General features: G+C 41.8%; 1 pseudogene; it reads right to left on the bottom strand.

The window, feature by feature from the left end:
• Positions 1-706: 706 nt before the first annotated feature.
• On the bottom strand, positions 707-1677 carry Mrpl46-ps1 (mitochondrial ribosomal protein L46, pseudogene 1; annotated as a pseudogene).
• Positions 1678-15591: the final 13914 nt, after the last annotated feature.

Below are 15591 nucleotides of genomic sequence, written 5' to 3'. Positions count from 1 at the left end.
GGGCTATTGTGGATGGCTAGGACCCCTGCCACATATTGTTAGGATTTGCAACTATATGGGAGTGAAACGTTACCACCCCCCACCTCAAGGTTCAAGTGTTTAACTATGTGGTTTCCATCCTGTGGCACTATTTTAGGAAATTATAGACTTTTAGAATGTACTGCTCTGATGGAGGAAGTGGATTATGGGGAGAAGGGTTTGATTTTATTCTTTGTCTATTCTTCCTTTCATGTCCCTACTTTCTGACCAGCTCAGATGTGAGCCACAACCACCCCAATCAAGAGCTTAGACTCTTTGAGGGAAAATAACTTTCCTTTCTAAAAGAAAAGTTTAACCAGGAATTTTATCACAACCCCAAGAACGTGATTAATGAGGAATACAAGATGACTGTGTACATGGACAAGACTTTCTCTGGGACAAAATACAGCCCAGTGAAAATGCAGCTGTGGCTTATGCTCAGCATCTATGTCTCTGAAATGTGGCTTAGCTGTTCATTTTGTGTGAGATATACATCATTTGCCATATCCTAATTTTGTCATTGCTATTAAAAGTATTTTAATTACTTTTTTCCCAACACAATGACAGACATGTTTAATTCTCAGAATTGAGTTTGCTCCTTGACAGTTACTGTAAATGGCCCATCAACATTGTTCCTGAGGTCCTACATGTGACTTGTGTGAGCTACATTCACAGGCACCTGAGTCCATCAGAAGTCACCCAGCTCTTTCTTACTGTCCCACACATGACAGCCCCTTTACCCAGTCTCCACAGTCTCCAGTGAGCAGCAGGGCGAAGAAGAAGAAGAAGAAGAAGAAGAAGAAGAAGAAGAAGAAGAAGAAGAAGAAGAAGAAGAAGAAGAAGAAGAAGAAGAAGAAGAAGAGGAGGAGGAGGAGGAGGAGGAGGAGGAGGAGGAGGAGGAGGAGGAGGAGGAGGAGGAGGAGGAGGAGGAGGAGGAGGAGGAGGAGGAGGAGGAGGAGGAGGAGGAGGAGGAGGAGACTTTGAGTCCAAGGTCACTCTCTGAATTGCATGGGGAGCTTGCACTTGTAGTGGCCTCAGGGGGCATTCCCTAGGACCTTGACTTTCATGTTGTTTTCTGAGAGTGTGGCCAACATTCACTCAGCTGTCCCTCAGAGGGTCTCCCCAGGCTACCACTCAACCTGAGGACACATCCAAAAATATTGGTCTCCAAGTTTCTCTCTGACTAAGAGGACAAGGTTTCTGTCTAGCTTACAATGCAATGAGATTCCGTCATTATTTTCATTGACTTCCGCTTCTCGAGCTCCAGGTCTGAACTCTATAGGAATGGCTGTTCTGCATATCTTCTAAATCTTGTGCGAGCATAATGCCCTGACATTGTTCCTCATCATGAAGGTCAGCTTTCTTCTTTGCCAGTTGCCGAGCTTCATCTACAGCATGAAGCACATGGTCTGAATACAGGCTTCTCTCTGTCTTTACCTGCTGTAATAGACCCACCATCTCTTCCAGCAATGGAGTGAGTGGCTTGGTGATCAGCGATGGCCTCTGCAGATACAAGGTGCCCAACAAGTGCCAAGGAGACCAGCTGCTTGAAGGCACAGCCTCAAGGGACAGACCAGGAGAACTACCTGCCCAGAGCCTGTCAAGCTGCTGCCAGCCTCTAGCCACCCCTAAAAGAGTACGCCCTATGGGCGCTGCCATCTTTCTGCCTTCCCCTTAATTACTTTCTAAATTTAAGTAGATTCATTTTCTCCTTCTTCTGGCTCTCTTAAGATCTTTTGTTTTGATAGTCTTTTGGACATATTTTCTTTTCTGTCTGAAATTTAAAAAAAGATTTTTAAAATTTATTTTATTTCGATGCATGTGGGCTTGTTTAAGTGTAAGATCAACATGTGTGTTCAGGAGCACATAGTACCTTGAAGAAGGCATATTTGGATCTTCTGGAAATAGAGTTAAAGACAGATGTGAGTCACACTGTGGGTGCTGGGAACCAAACCTGGGTCCTCTGCAAAGTCAGCAAATAATCTTAATGACTGAGTTTTCTAATTCCTAAAATATCTACTTAAAGTTTTATTTATGTATTTATTATTTATTTGTGTGTGTGTGTGTGTGCACGCGCGCGTGCGCGTGTATGCTCTCACGCATGTGTGTTTGTGTGAGGGAGGTCAGAAGACAGCTTAAAGTAGTTGATTCTTTCCTTCCAGTTTATGGACCCATAAGGTCAGGGATGGAATCGAGGTCTTCAGCTTGTCAGCAAGCACTTTAATTCAGTGAACTGTCACGGTAGCCCTATCTGCAAATTCTGTGAATTGTCAGACTCATTGTTTCGTCATCTGTGAAAACCTGCAACCATGATGACACTCTCTTTTATTCTTTCCCATTACTGTTCTCCAGAAATTTGTAAGTTAGAGCCTCTTTGCTCTGTTTTCCATTATTTAAAAAGACATTTTCACATGTGTTTATTTCTCTCTGTTGACTTTCTCATAACTTTAATTTAGAAACCCATTGTCAATGTCTTGTGTACTAGATCACTTTTTTTGGTTACCTACCCACAATAGCTTGGTTATTTGGATTTTGTGGTAAATTGTGTCTGCTCTTCTTGAGGTGGCAGGTTGCACCGTGAGCTCATGCTTTTGGGTGCCTCATCTATGTGGCTCCCTTGCTGCCTGGGTTGAAGCTGTGTCCTTCCCAAGGGACTCTCTGTTTGCCTAAGACTGATACCCTAGGGACTTAGCAGTCTGCACATGCCTTTGTACTGATTTCTTTACTTCAGTATTCCCAGGCCAATTAAATAGGGTAGACTGAAACCTGGGAGCCACACAAAAGCAGAAGCTGTTAAAAGAATAATTCCCAGGATTTATTTTTAGTTTTTGGTATATTCAGTCTGGGAAAGACAGACTAAAACATCATTATATACACTGCATGGATGTGCTCTAACACTTTAGCGAATTGGCACTGATAGAAATAACTAATAAGATGTCTTTACTTATATCTATTTCAGAACCAAGGGGTTTATTTTCTCAGTGACTGAATAGTCTGAACTAAAAGTAGACTGCTAGGAAATGCCCTCAGCTAGAAGGCATGCCCCTTTGAAAGGTCAACCTATATCCAACAATATAAGAAAGCTGTGTCTCCTGTGCTACAACACAGCACTCCTTTGAAGACTCCTCCACTGTGAGGACAGCCTGTGAACACTTGTATGTTCTCTGTGATGAATGGTTTTAACTGTAGACTTGGTACAACCTAGAATTCCCTGGAAAGAGAGGCTTCATATGGAGTTATCTAGAAATTTTGTAGAAAGATTGAGCTCACTGTGGGTGGTACCATTCCCTAGGCTGGGCCTTGTATGAGTGAAGAAAGTTAGCTGAGTGTATGCTTAAGTAAGCTAGCAAGCAAGAAGGTATTTCATCTCTTTGCTCTTAACTGTGATGTGACTAGCTAGTTGAGTTCTTGACATCTTTTTGAAATGAGGGGCTGTATTTTGGAACTGTAAGCCAAATAAACCCTTCCTCCCCTATGTTGATTCTGATCAAGATACGTTTTTCAACCAATGTAAATGAAGGCAGAGCACTCTGCTTTTATGATCATGCCTATGGATGACTTCAGATATCTCCAATTATACTTCTTGTAACTGCCTAGAGGTCCTTGTTTTATATACTTTTGTGGCTAATAAAGCATATATGTTTGGGTGCATATACATGTGTATATAGGTACGTGTCCATAAGTGTTTGCATGTGTGTGGAAGCCAAATATCAAAGGTCATGACAGAATGACTTTCTCAGTAGAGCTCCTCACCCCCTCCCTGATTTTCTAAGATAGAGTCACTGAATCTTGAGCTTACTGGATGGCTAGTAAGCTTGAGCTTTGCTTTGACTACCTCCTCCCTCTGTAGGGCAAAGTTTGCAAATCTGCCAAACTCAGGTCATGATGCTTCTGTAACATCACTTTATTATCTGAGCCACCCCCCGCCAGCCCATTTCCACCTTTGTTTTAAAGACAGGCTCTCTTACTGAACTTGGAACTTACCAAATCAGCTAGGTTGGCTAGGCAGCAAGCCCTAGAGATTCCCCTCTCTCTGTATCCCTGTTGTTGGGATTACATGCATGTACTGCTGCACCTGGCGTGTTTTGTATCTGTCCTGGGGATGTAAACTCAAGTTATCATGGCTACATTGCAAACAGTTGACTGACTGAGCCATTCCCTAAGCCCCAATTTTTGCTTCTTAACATCTTATTTATTCTACGGACTTTTCTGGCTGTATTTGTAAGTCCAGCTTTTTGGGAAAGGGGTATTGCTCATTGTTGGTTCCATGTTTCTCGGTGTAGTGTAATGACAGGATTTTAGAGTAACATGGGCTGCACATGTCGGCACAAATGACTGGCATGAGGGTGTCTGATGGGATAACTATATATAAAACCTATTGTTGTCATTGAAAGTCCCAGTGCTCGTTCATAAAAGCAGCCATGTTAATTCTCCTTTTTGCCTATTTTGTGGGTGTGTTTTGTAGACGATTTTTATAGACATTGACCTTTGTAAACAAAACTCTCTCTACTCAGAATGATCTCTACAGATAAGATCATTGGAGAAGGGGAAGCCCCACTGAGAAAGGGAGTCCTCCATTTTGCATCAATCTCAGAAAGTTAACCAGACATGGTGGGCTGATAACTTAACAGCAGGGTCTTCCAATAGAAACAGAACACTTTATCTACCCCAATTTCCTGTGCCTTTCTTGTCAACGTCCCTGAAACCACTGGCCACCAGGTAACCACCAGTGTGCACTGTTTGTATTAATTTATATACACATATACAAATGCTGTCATTTTGATCATTCAGGATATGTGCTTGTGGATCTCTTTTTCTCCTGCTTAATGGTGTGTTTGGGGGTCCCTCCACAGTGTATCCATTGCTGGTTTATTCCTCTGCATCACTGAGGTATTCAATGGCATCTCTGCACCATGATCCTTTGTTTTGTTCTCACACTAGTGGCTGTTAAAGACTTGGGATATTTAAATCTCCCTGGACGCTCTTTTTCTCTGTACCAAAAGTTGTTTTCTTTTTAAATCTAAACCCCATTAAACTTGCATATCATATTTCCCTTGCATTTCCTTTGATTGTTTTGTTCTTATTGCTTTTGCAGTTGTTCAAAACTGATCTGATTGTATAGCTCAGACAGCCTTAAACTCATAATCCTCCTGAATCAGCCTCCTGATCGGAGGCATATGACACCATATTTGGCTCTTCTGATAGATAGGCTATGTTACAGTATCAAGTTTTAATTTTCTATAAGAAAAAATTTCCATGTCTCACATGAGAAAAAAATAACAAACAAGTTTTCGTGAAGATTTTCAAGTATCAGTCTAATTATTGCCTTTAAGTTTGCCTGTCATTTTCTACATACTTAATTGCATCGGTATATGCATGTGTTGTGCCAAACAGCTTGGAAACCATTTTCTTTCTGTTTATCATTTAATTCTTCCAACAAAAAATATAAGTAAAGGTTTCTCACTCTCACAATTCCCTCCTTTCTGATACTCCATGACTCTTCTCTTCTGTGGGACTTGCACGTTAGATACTGGGTATTCAGGACTTTGAATCAGGAGACAGGCAAAGGAAGCCTTGTATAGCTGGGGAACACGACTGAGAGAAAGAAGGGAGGGAGGCAGGGGCTGTGACTGAGGAAGATAGAACCCAAACTAGAGGACACACAAAGACCTTCCTGACTTATTGATGGCAATAGGTGTGGGAGAAAATATTATTCAGAGGTTGAAGAAGCATAAAGCCACGCCCCCACTACATTATAAAAAGATCTGCTCTGTTTCTTTCTCAACTTCTCCTACTCTAGGCACTCTGGAGTGTGGCTTCTGCCTAAAGTGGCTCACGGTCTGAGCCACGTCCACAAGGCCTGCAACTGCCTGGTCAAGTTCCCCTATCAAGTCTCCACTTGACATTTTTACAGTCACTGATGACCTTTACCTCGCTTCAAGGAAGTGTCTCCAAATCGTCTCCTTTTAAAGTTTAGTTATTTTATTGTTTATTTTTGCACTCTACAACAAGCTGAAAATGCCATTAGTGTTCTAATTCCTGGACGCCATGAATTATGTAGGAAAGGGTTGGAGAAGAGGAAGGGCAGAAGTGAAGGAAAAAAGGGAGGAGCATCAATAGAGGGATGAATTTGAAAATATGATTGACTTATCTGGAATATAAATAGATACAGAATAGTTAAAAACATATGGTATGAATGTGATGGCTTTTTATGGTTATATTTCTTAGATTATCAGTTGAGCCAAAACTGACATTATAAATATGCTTAGAGAGCTAACAACATATATAGAGAACAGGGCATGTGAAGACCAAACAGAGAAAGAGCTGAAGTTTGTCTTGAAGAATGGAGTGATATAGCTACAAGCCAATGAATGCTAAACTCCAATAGGAGCAAGAAGAGAGAAGAAAAGGATCATCTCCTCTTGCCTCCAAAATAGAGATGATTCTGCCGATCCCTTCATTTTAGCCCAGTGCTACTGAGTTGAGCATCAAATAGCCAGAACTGTGAGAAAACACATTTCTGTTGTTTTAGACCACCTGGCTACCTGTTTGGAGGCAAACATTACAGCCACAGAATAGATACTCGTTAACACTACCAATGAGGACACAGCATTCTAGTTGGCTGAGTTGGATGCTGTGGGTGCACCTGCACATGGCCCAGAAGCTTCTGTGACTGAATTTCCTGGGTGAACAAAGTGAAGGAATGTTTGTTCTTTCCTGGTGGGCTTCCACCCTCCCATGTGTTTTATGGGGTCCACCTTAGGACTAACTTTCAGAGTGGGGATCTAATTATAGAAGAAGTGTCAATTCCTGTCCAAAACCCTCAGGCTTTCCCTGATGGGGGCATGTCCTCCACTCATCCTTCCTGGTGTCCGATGTTAAAAAGCTGTGCTCATGGTAATGGTCTCCACACTGTTGCCCACTGAGGTTTTCCATCAGACACCAACGTTTTCCTTCATTATGCCAAACTCTACCTTCCGTAGACTTCACAGTCCAACTAGAGAGGTTATTAAGGACTGACGAACAGATGAAACTCTTGTCGTTTTACTTCAGTGTAACGCAGAAGGTGCATTCAGATCCAGCGTAGGAGCAGAGGGCACGAATCTGAAAGTGGTGATGTTAATCACATGTACATTAAGTCTAGAAAAGTCAGAGATCGGATTGGGGATTTAGCTCAGCGGTAAAGCGCTTGCCTAGCAGGCACAAGGCCCTGGGTTCGATCCCCAGCTCCGAAAAAGAGAAAAAAGAAAAAAGAAAAGTCGGACATCATTGTTTCCTTGACAAAGCAAACACAAGCTTAGGAGTGAAGTGGCTACAGACACCGAGAGAGTTGATGAGTCGGCAGTTGGGGAGCAGTTTGGAAATGAAGCTCATCTACTCACAGGTAGGCCAGCCTCCCTTCATGAGACTGGCTTAGACCTCCTGGCATCTGCTGATGCTCACAGGACTCTTAAGATTTCCAGAGGGAGGAAGGACAGAGCACCACTCCTGCAAATGTTTGCCATAGCTTAGACCAACAACCTCTGGGTCAGAGGCTACTCTCATGACCTTGTCATGAATAGGCTGGACAGTGAACCCTCCCTCAAAGACATGGGTATGATTGGACTCAAGATATTTGCAACACTTCAAAAGGCTAGATGAGGATCTGTAGGAAGGCTGAGGTGACTAAACATAGTAACCAGGCCATTTTACTTGAGGTGGAAGAGAAACCATTCTAAACCCTTTGTACAGGATAGTTTGTGATGATAAAAACAAAACAAACCCCAAATAAACCTCCAATAGGCCCTTCTTTCCATAATTAGTCAATAAGCAACAGATGCTGTGTGACCAGGAGACAAAAGACTGCCTCCTATGGAGAGACATCATCATGAGCATTGCTCTCTGTGGTGGTGGAAGAATTAGGGATTGATTACTGCTATAAATCTTGCTGTCTTTAGGCAAATTCTTCCTCAATCCAATTACTTAGTTCCTGCCTTATATAGTTCTTTTAAAAGTCTTAGATGAATACCTACCTCCCCACCCCCGCATCCTTGTGCACCATACAGCATGTACCCACTGAGTAAGGGACAGCATAGAAAGACCATGGGACTCCAGTTCCCAAGTGTTCCATGTACACAGGCATCCTGTGGAAAGGACTGCCCCATGACAACACAGCTCATCTTCAGGTTATCTTAGAACACACCCTTCCCTCTGTCTTCCACAGTGGATGGGCATAGGCAAGGTCCAGGGACTGTTTTCCTTTTACTGCATTTGAGTCTCCTGCAATACCTGGTGCCCTTCTGAGCCCATGGTGAGTGATTCAAGGACTTCTTGAGCTGATTTAAAATTGCCAGCATGAGACTTAATTTAATATTAAATAAGCCCAGGCAATTAATAAATGATGAGCTCACGGCTCCATACCCCCACTCACTTGCCAAAGGTTTGGCATGCGTCTGGGTGTGCTGAAAGACTGCAGAAGACAAATGCTTCTGTTCTGGTACAAACATGGGCATCAGATAAGAGACAGTCTGGACCTCAGAAGGTTTTAAGAGATGAAAGGAGTTGAATTTAGCTCTATCTGTAGCCAGGGTCTTGAGTTGAGTTGAGTAGTGACTTTGTCCATGAGTCTCTGGTTAGAGGAAATTGAATCTCAAGTACTGTTTACAGCTGAATCAACTCCACAGTACATCTCACTGTGGTTACACACATCATTTATTCTCCAGGTCATACAAATAACATTATAATATGCTAATGAAAATTGAAATGAAAGAAAAATATTTGGCCCACGATTCACCCTCGCAATGAGTGACTTTCTTCATTTCTCCAGGCTCTGCATTTGTCTACCAAATAAATACACTCTTATGTGGTGATCATGGAATGGAGGCACAGTCCCACACTCTTATTTTGTATCCAACAGTTTATCGTAGTCATTTCTCTCATGATGGGTTCTCCTGCTCCAGCAGCATTGATTATGTCTCTTGAATCCAGTTTTGCCACTTTGTGAGGCAAGGCACTGGACAGATGGAGCTGTATGTCCTTCAAAGTCAGCAAGGGCTTTCCCACTGTCCAGAAGTCTCTGAGTGCTTGGTGGGGACTTCTGTGGTCATGGAGGCTGGAGGCTGAGGGAGGACAGTTCTTGAGATTGTGCAGAAAGACCAATTCCTTTGTTTTCTTTCTAGCATATGCCTGGTTTGGGTTTGTCAGGATTCTAGCACCTGGACCTGGTAAAAAGTAGAGAACGGAGAATTGGGGATATGAAGCTGCCATGTTAACTCTGGGAACAGGCTTCAGAAGGCTTCAGCAGTGTCACCATGGGGCCAGGGAGCCAAGGCACCCCTGTGTTCTGTGTGGTCAGGCATGGGAGCACAGAGAGCCACTGGCTGACTCTGGCAAGAAGAGGAATCCAGGGGCTAGATGTATGTCTAGGACAAGTTGCTCTGATGGCGCGTGGGGATCCCTGATGGCTTTGCTTATTTATGCTCACTTCAGAGTCTCCTGCACAGACATTTATTTACTTGCACGTCCACTTGCATTCATTTTGCGTATTATATCTGTGTCCCTTTCATGTTGGCACACTTGGTATGCACACGAAGAGCAAGCCAAAGACAAACAAAGCTTAGGAAGGTTGTAAAACACACGGGAGTAAGCAGGTGAGCGTGGCCATTATTTCTGAGCCAGGACACACCGGGAATAAGAAATACACCGTGTACTATTCCTCTGAGGAAATGATGCATGAAGCCAATGTTATTAGAGGCCCTGGGGGATGCCTCTCCTTATTTGTTAATGTATCTCAGGCTGAAATATGCCAAGGGCTGACAGCACAGGGTGGAAGAATTATAAGACCGTTTCCTCTCAGGAGCTTCTAAGGCACCTTCTGTTTTGTCTTACCAAAAGCTCACACCATAGTGAACCTTCTGTTTCTCCCGTCCGCCTGTCCCTTTTCATCCCCTTTTCTCTGGATAGCATTTGACACTAGTATATGTGTCTAGTATAAATTCTCCCAAGCATCTTGACCACTTCCTATCTTGCCTGAACCACTTTTTTTAAACCTTAATTTGGGGATATCACTCTCGGACCCTCACAGTTGAGGTTACCATGTCGGGAGAAGGTACTTGTGGTAAAGGAACGCATGTGGGTGCTGCTGCTATTTCTCAAGACATCTCTGGAGCATGAGCACAGTGTCTGTGAGTGGTGGTGAGTGATTCCACCCAGACACATTGGGAAAATTTTCAGGGTCTCCATGGGGTCAGGGAGCCATGTGGAATGCCTGAGGTTTGCTTATGGTCCTGATGGGTTGATAGTCTCTGTGCTCTCTGATATACTCTGTAGTTAATGCTGTCAGATTGTACTTCCTCTCCTCTTTTCACCTGCTAACGTTTGTGTCCCAACCAAATATGGTTTATTTCAGCCTTATTTTCCACTTCACTAAAGAAAGGAAAGGCAGTTTGCCAGGGACTTGTATCTTAAGGGACCCAGTGACCATGTTGTGTTCTCTCCTTCCCGCCCTCCCTCTCTCCTCCTTCCCTCCCTACTCCCCGTCTCTCTTCTCTCTCCACATGCTTCCCCACCATGATGGACTCATCCCCTTAATTTGATATCCCCAAATTAAGGTTTAAAAAAAGTGGTTCAGGCAAGATAGGAAGTGGTCAAGATGCTTGGGAGAATTTATACTAGACACATATACTAGTGTCAAATGCTATCCAGAGAAAAGAGGATGAAAAGGGACAGGCGGACGGGAGAAACAGAAGGTTCACTATGGTGTGAGCTTTTGGTAAGACAAAACATAACTGTAATCCAAATAAAATATGTTCTCTATAAGTTGCCTTGGTTATTAACTCATACAGGCCACTGCTGTCATTATTGAAGATTGAAGAAACAACATCCCAAGACATCTGGAATGCACCAATCAATTACCAAATAATCAGCGCTCATCTCTGAAAGCATATATGCATAACTTAGCAATTTATATTTATGCATTTAGGATTGTGAGTGTGTGTGTGTGTGCGTGTGCGTGTGTGTGCATGCACATATATACATACAACAGCAATGAATAAAACATAGGCCAGGAATTTGAAAGAGACCAAGGAACAGTTTATGGGAAGATTTGGAGTGAGGAACAGAAAGAAGGAGATAATATAATATATTAGTCTAAAAATTAACACTCTTGCTCCTTCCCTCAGCCCCTTCCTCTTTCTCAGATAATGCCCTTTCTTTCTGATACTCAACATTTTATCCAAGTGATCCCTTTGCTATTTCTTGCAGTTTTCAATCTTAACAATGGGATGATAAACCAGTGCACTCTGAGCATACTTCTTCACAAAGTTGACTCTCATATTCTTGGAGCCAAGATTTCTCCTTATGCTATCTGGTCTTTACATCACTGATATAAAAACACTGAAGGAAGAAGGATTTATTTACATTCCTTGCTGCATAGATTTCTGAACATCATGTTTGTTTTAATTTCCAAGGTGACATAATCAAGAATCACTTGGGATGGGAGTCTAAATGAAGGATTATCTAGATGAGGTTGACCTGTGAGCATGCTCTGTAAGAATTATCTTGACTACATTAATTGAAGTAGGTAGACTGTGCCACTGTGGGCGGCATCACTCCCTACGAAAGGGTCCTGAACTCTGTAAGAGTAGAGAAAGAGAGATGAACACTAGCCTCAATTGTTATGCTGTTGACTATGGGTGTGATATGAGATGTTGCTTCAAGTTTTTGCTGCCTTCACCTGCTTGTAATGATGAATCATGACTTGGAATTATGAGATAAAAAATAACTTTCTACAATAAGTTGCTTTTGGCAAAGTTGAGACAGTGTTGTTGAGGCTGCTGCTCAGCAGAGCAGTTCACACTACTGTGGTAATCTAGGAACACATAAAAATTGCTGCTATGCTGATGAATATTCTCCATGCTAATAATATCCCTTCTAATCCAGCTAAGCTCACAGTCTAAGAAATAGTGCTGCTGAGTTTTAAAATCATCTTTGAAAATGTCCTCAGAGATACACGCAGAGGCATGTTTTACTTATCATCTGGGGATTTTCAGTCTAATCAGGTTGGCAGTCAGGATTCACCCCCTAGTCCTCTAGCTTCTCTCCAAATATTCCCACAGTTTCGGTGACCAATACTAGAGAACATGAAAGAACCATTAGAAAATTAAGAAGTTAGCTTCCTGGAGTGAGATTTCAGAGAAAACTTTGAGGAGTTAGTTTTTAAGATAATGAGAATGATCATTGGTTTGCAATTAAAATTTGATATCCTCCAAGCACTTGTTTTGAAACTTTTCTAAATATTTTCTTAAAAAAACCCAAAATATTCTAGTTTAAATTTAATTTTCCCAAGTGGAAATCTTTTCCTTAAATAAAAGCAAATAAATACAGGATGCTGGAACAAATAGAGTATTTGTAAAATCAAAAGTTATATTTCTTTCTCAACAATGATCAGCAGGGCATAATAACCCTAGGGATATAATACTGGCAAACATACCATAACAGTAACCATCGGATCTTCATATGGACATAATCCCTGTTCAATTAAAGACACACTCACATGGACAGGGAGGCCTGAACCCCAAGGAAAAAAATTATAGTCAACTAAGAAATTCTGAAAGGGGGAGAAATAATTTCTCCAGAAAAGAGAACACCATTTGATTATCAAATACTCAGTGGTCATCTCTGAAAATATGTATTAGAAACATACAGACTGAGCAGGCTGTACTAATGTATTTGGGAATATGTGTGTGTGTGTGTGTGTGTGTGTGTGTGTGTGTGTGTGTGTGTGTGTATACATATATACATGTAATGATTGATTAAAAAAAAACAAAAAAACGAAGCCATGGATTTGAAAGGGACCAAGGGGGAATATATGTGAGGACTGGAAGTTAGAAAAGAGAAGGGTAGGATAGTGTACTACATTAGTATTAAAAATTAAAATTATCTGTGTGCATATGTAAATACAGCCATGGCTCTGGTGTGGTATAGTTCTTTTAAATGTTATTTTTGGTATTTCTATCAGTAATGCATGCTATTGTCTTTGGGTATAACCTATGGAAAAACATGTCACAAATAACCCACTATTTGAGCTAATTTCTGATTTTGGAAACAATTCACTTAAGTATATGTATATGTATGTTATGTATAAATATATATATATGTATGTTATGCGCACACACACACACATACATGCACGTTTGTATGTGGATGTATACTATAGAGAAGTATGATTTTTCTCTCTGTTCTTGGCTGACCACCAAAGACTGAGCCCAGGATCCTACCAAATACACAGGTGAGCCACTCTTGAGCTGGTTCCCCAGCCCTCTTCTAACATTTTACTTTAGAAATATTATCACTAAGTTGCCCAGCCTGGTTTGGAACTGAGTCCACCGTCAGGCGGGACTTGAACTTGTGATCTTCCAACCTCAACCAGGATATTAGGTCTGTGCAAGTTGCTGAAACTGAATAGATAGATCTATTTATGTCTGTGAGGTTTTACTTTTTATCTTTCTCTTTTTAAAACAGAAAACACTGCCTAGTGCTGTTAGTTGTAGAGCCAGAGGGTAAAAAAAAAACCAATATTATAGGAACTAAACAGTGCTAGGCTGGTGGAGAGCAGAGAACTTGGATGTGGTTCTTCTGGGAAGAACTATGAATGTTGACATCATGAGACATTTTGTATCAGTGAGCACTCGAGCCTTTCTCCCCTCTGTGGTTGACTGATTATTAGCAGGAAGGCATCATGGAACTGAGCACCCATTTTTGTAGGCACAATCCAGTCCTTTCAACTAGCTACATTCACAAAGGACCATTTAAGGCCCAAGTAGTCACCTTACTCCTTAGGGTCAAATGCATTGTGCCCAGCTTAGTATCTGCCTGTGTCCCTTTCCAGAAGAGCAAGTCTAAGCTTTTTTTCCCCCATGTTATTACTTGCGACATTCTTTTCAGGCTAATTCTGAATTCTGCTGTGTCTGGTTGAAGCTGACCTGGTTAAAACCAGAACTTGGCCCTTAGAATCAAGATGGGCTGTCCCCTTCCAACATGTCTAACCTATCATCTCTTACCCATTTAAAAGGATTTGGAAAAGATGATTGGAAATAGTTCTTACCACGGTACCACTTTCCCTTAGCTAAGCTTTATCTCTCTTCTTAGCCTTCTTCTTGGCGACTCACTTCTGTCCCCTTCACAATCCCTCCCACCCATGACAAACTGTGTAATTATTTTATATCAGTACCCTTGTCACTTCCAGGTTGTTAATAAATACGTTGAAGAAAATTAGTGCTAGACTCTTAGCTAGAATGAGATTCTTAATGTAGCAGATGTTAACTTCATCAGAGGCTGAGAAATAACCATTGATTTCTGTTCCCAATTTTCTGTTTCTTCCCAGTTCTAAAAAAACCACAATGGGGCTTATATATTGTGACATACCATACTCACCAAATTCCCCTTTCAAAGAGTCACTAAATTCTTTTAGAGGGCCAAATTAAAAAATAATTATTGTACTCATTTTCCACTCCGCTCCCTTTTTTCCCTCAAAGACATCTCTAGAAAATTCTCTAAGTGAAGCAATCACCAACCTCATAATGCAGAAATAAGCATGTCTTTTTAATAGAAAACATATTTTAAGGTGCTTCGTAGCACAATTGTTGCCATCCTGTATTCCTAGAATCCCCCCAGGTTGCACAAGCTAAAGCCAAGGAGGGGCTATTTTGTGGCAGGCTTCCAAGGGGGTAGTTATCATGTCCCTGAACCCCCAGCTAAGGAAGCAGAAAAACGGATTTATAGACCTCATGCTTTCCCCCAAAGATCCTTGGAGATAAACAGAGCCCATGGCATTTAGAATGTTGAATTTACTATCCCTCACAAAGGTTTCTGAAACATCATGTCTGTCTAATGTGAAGTTCTGCAGCCGCCAGCCTGGCTGTCTTTCATCTTTGTCACTTTTCATCCGAGAGCATCCCAAATCCAGGTGCCTGGATTTAGAAGAGAGAAATGTTTAGGTTGGAAACAATCTTGGCATAGCTTTATGACAAGCGATATCTCTTTCTAGGCATCAGCATGAATTTGACTTGGAGCCAAAAGACATTTGCAGTGGGAGATCAGTGCAAGGATGGATACCAGTGTATGCGGTGTGCCGATGCTGGCAAACAGTGTGGGTGAGAAAGTTGGTGGAGATAGAAGAATAAGCCCCTAAGGTCTTATCAAGGCCTTCCGAATCACCTTCTCCCAGCCTCTGAACAAGCTAGGGGAAGGGTAGCTTACACCAGCTTTCACTTAAAACCATACCAGGAATCTTGCCTCCCACTTTGGACTCTGGTTTTCTTAACTAGTTGAATTCAGCCCACAACAGTTTTGGTAAGAGTGACTGTGCTAGCATTCCCAGTCCTGTGCAGATACCTGGAAGGGACAACTTAAAGAGAGAAAGATTTGTTTTGGTTCACAATCTTACAAATCCTTGGTTACATGTTCCCGCTGTGGGCCTGCAGTAGGCAGAGTGTCATGTTAGAGAAGGCATTCTCTATCATTCTCAAAAGTTCTGCTTCTGTATATTCCCCCACTGTGAAGTTGACTTTCAACATGAGCTCTTGCGGAAAGTTC

This window comes from Rattus norvegicus, chromosome 1 (genome assembly GCF_021556685.1).
Source record: "Rattus norvegicus strain SHRSP/BbbUtx chromosome 1, alternate assembly SHRSP_T2T, whole genome shotgun sequence".
In the NCBI taxonomy this organism is placed as follows: domain Eukaryota; kingdom Metazoa; phylum Chordata; class Mammalia; order Rodentia; family Muridae; genus Rattus; species Rattus norvegicus.
This window is presented reverse-complemented; position numbering and strand designations above follow the sequence as displayed.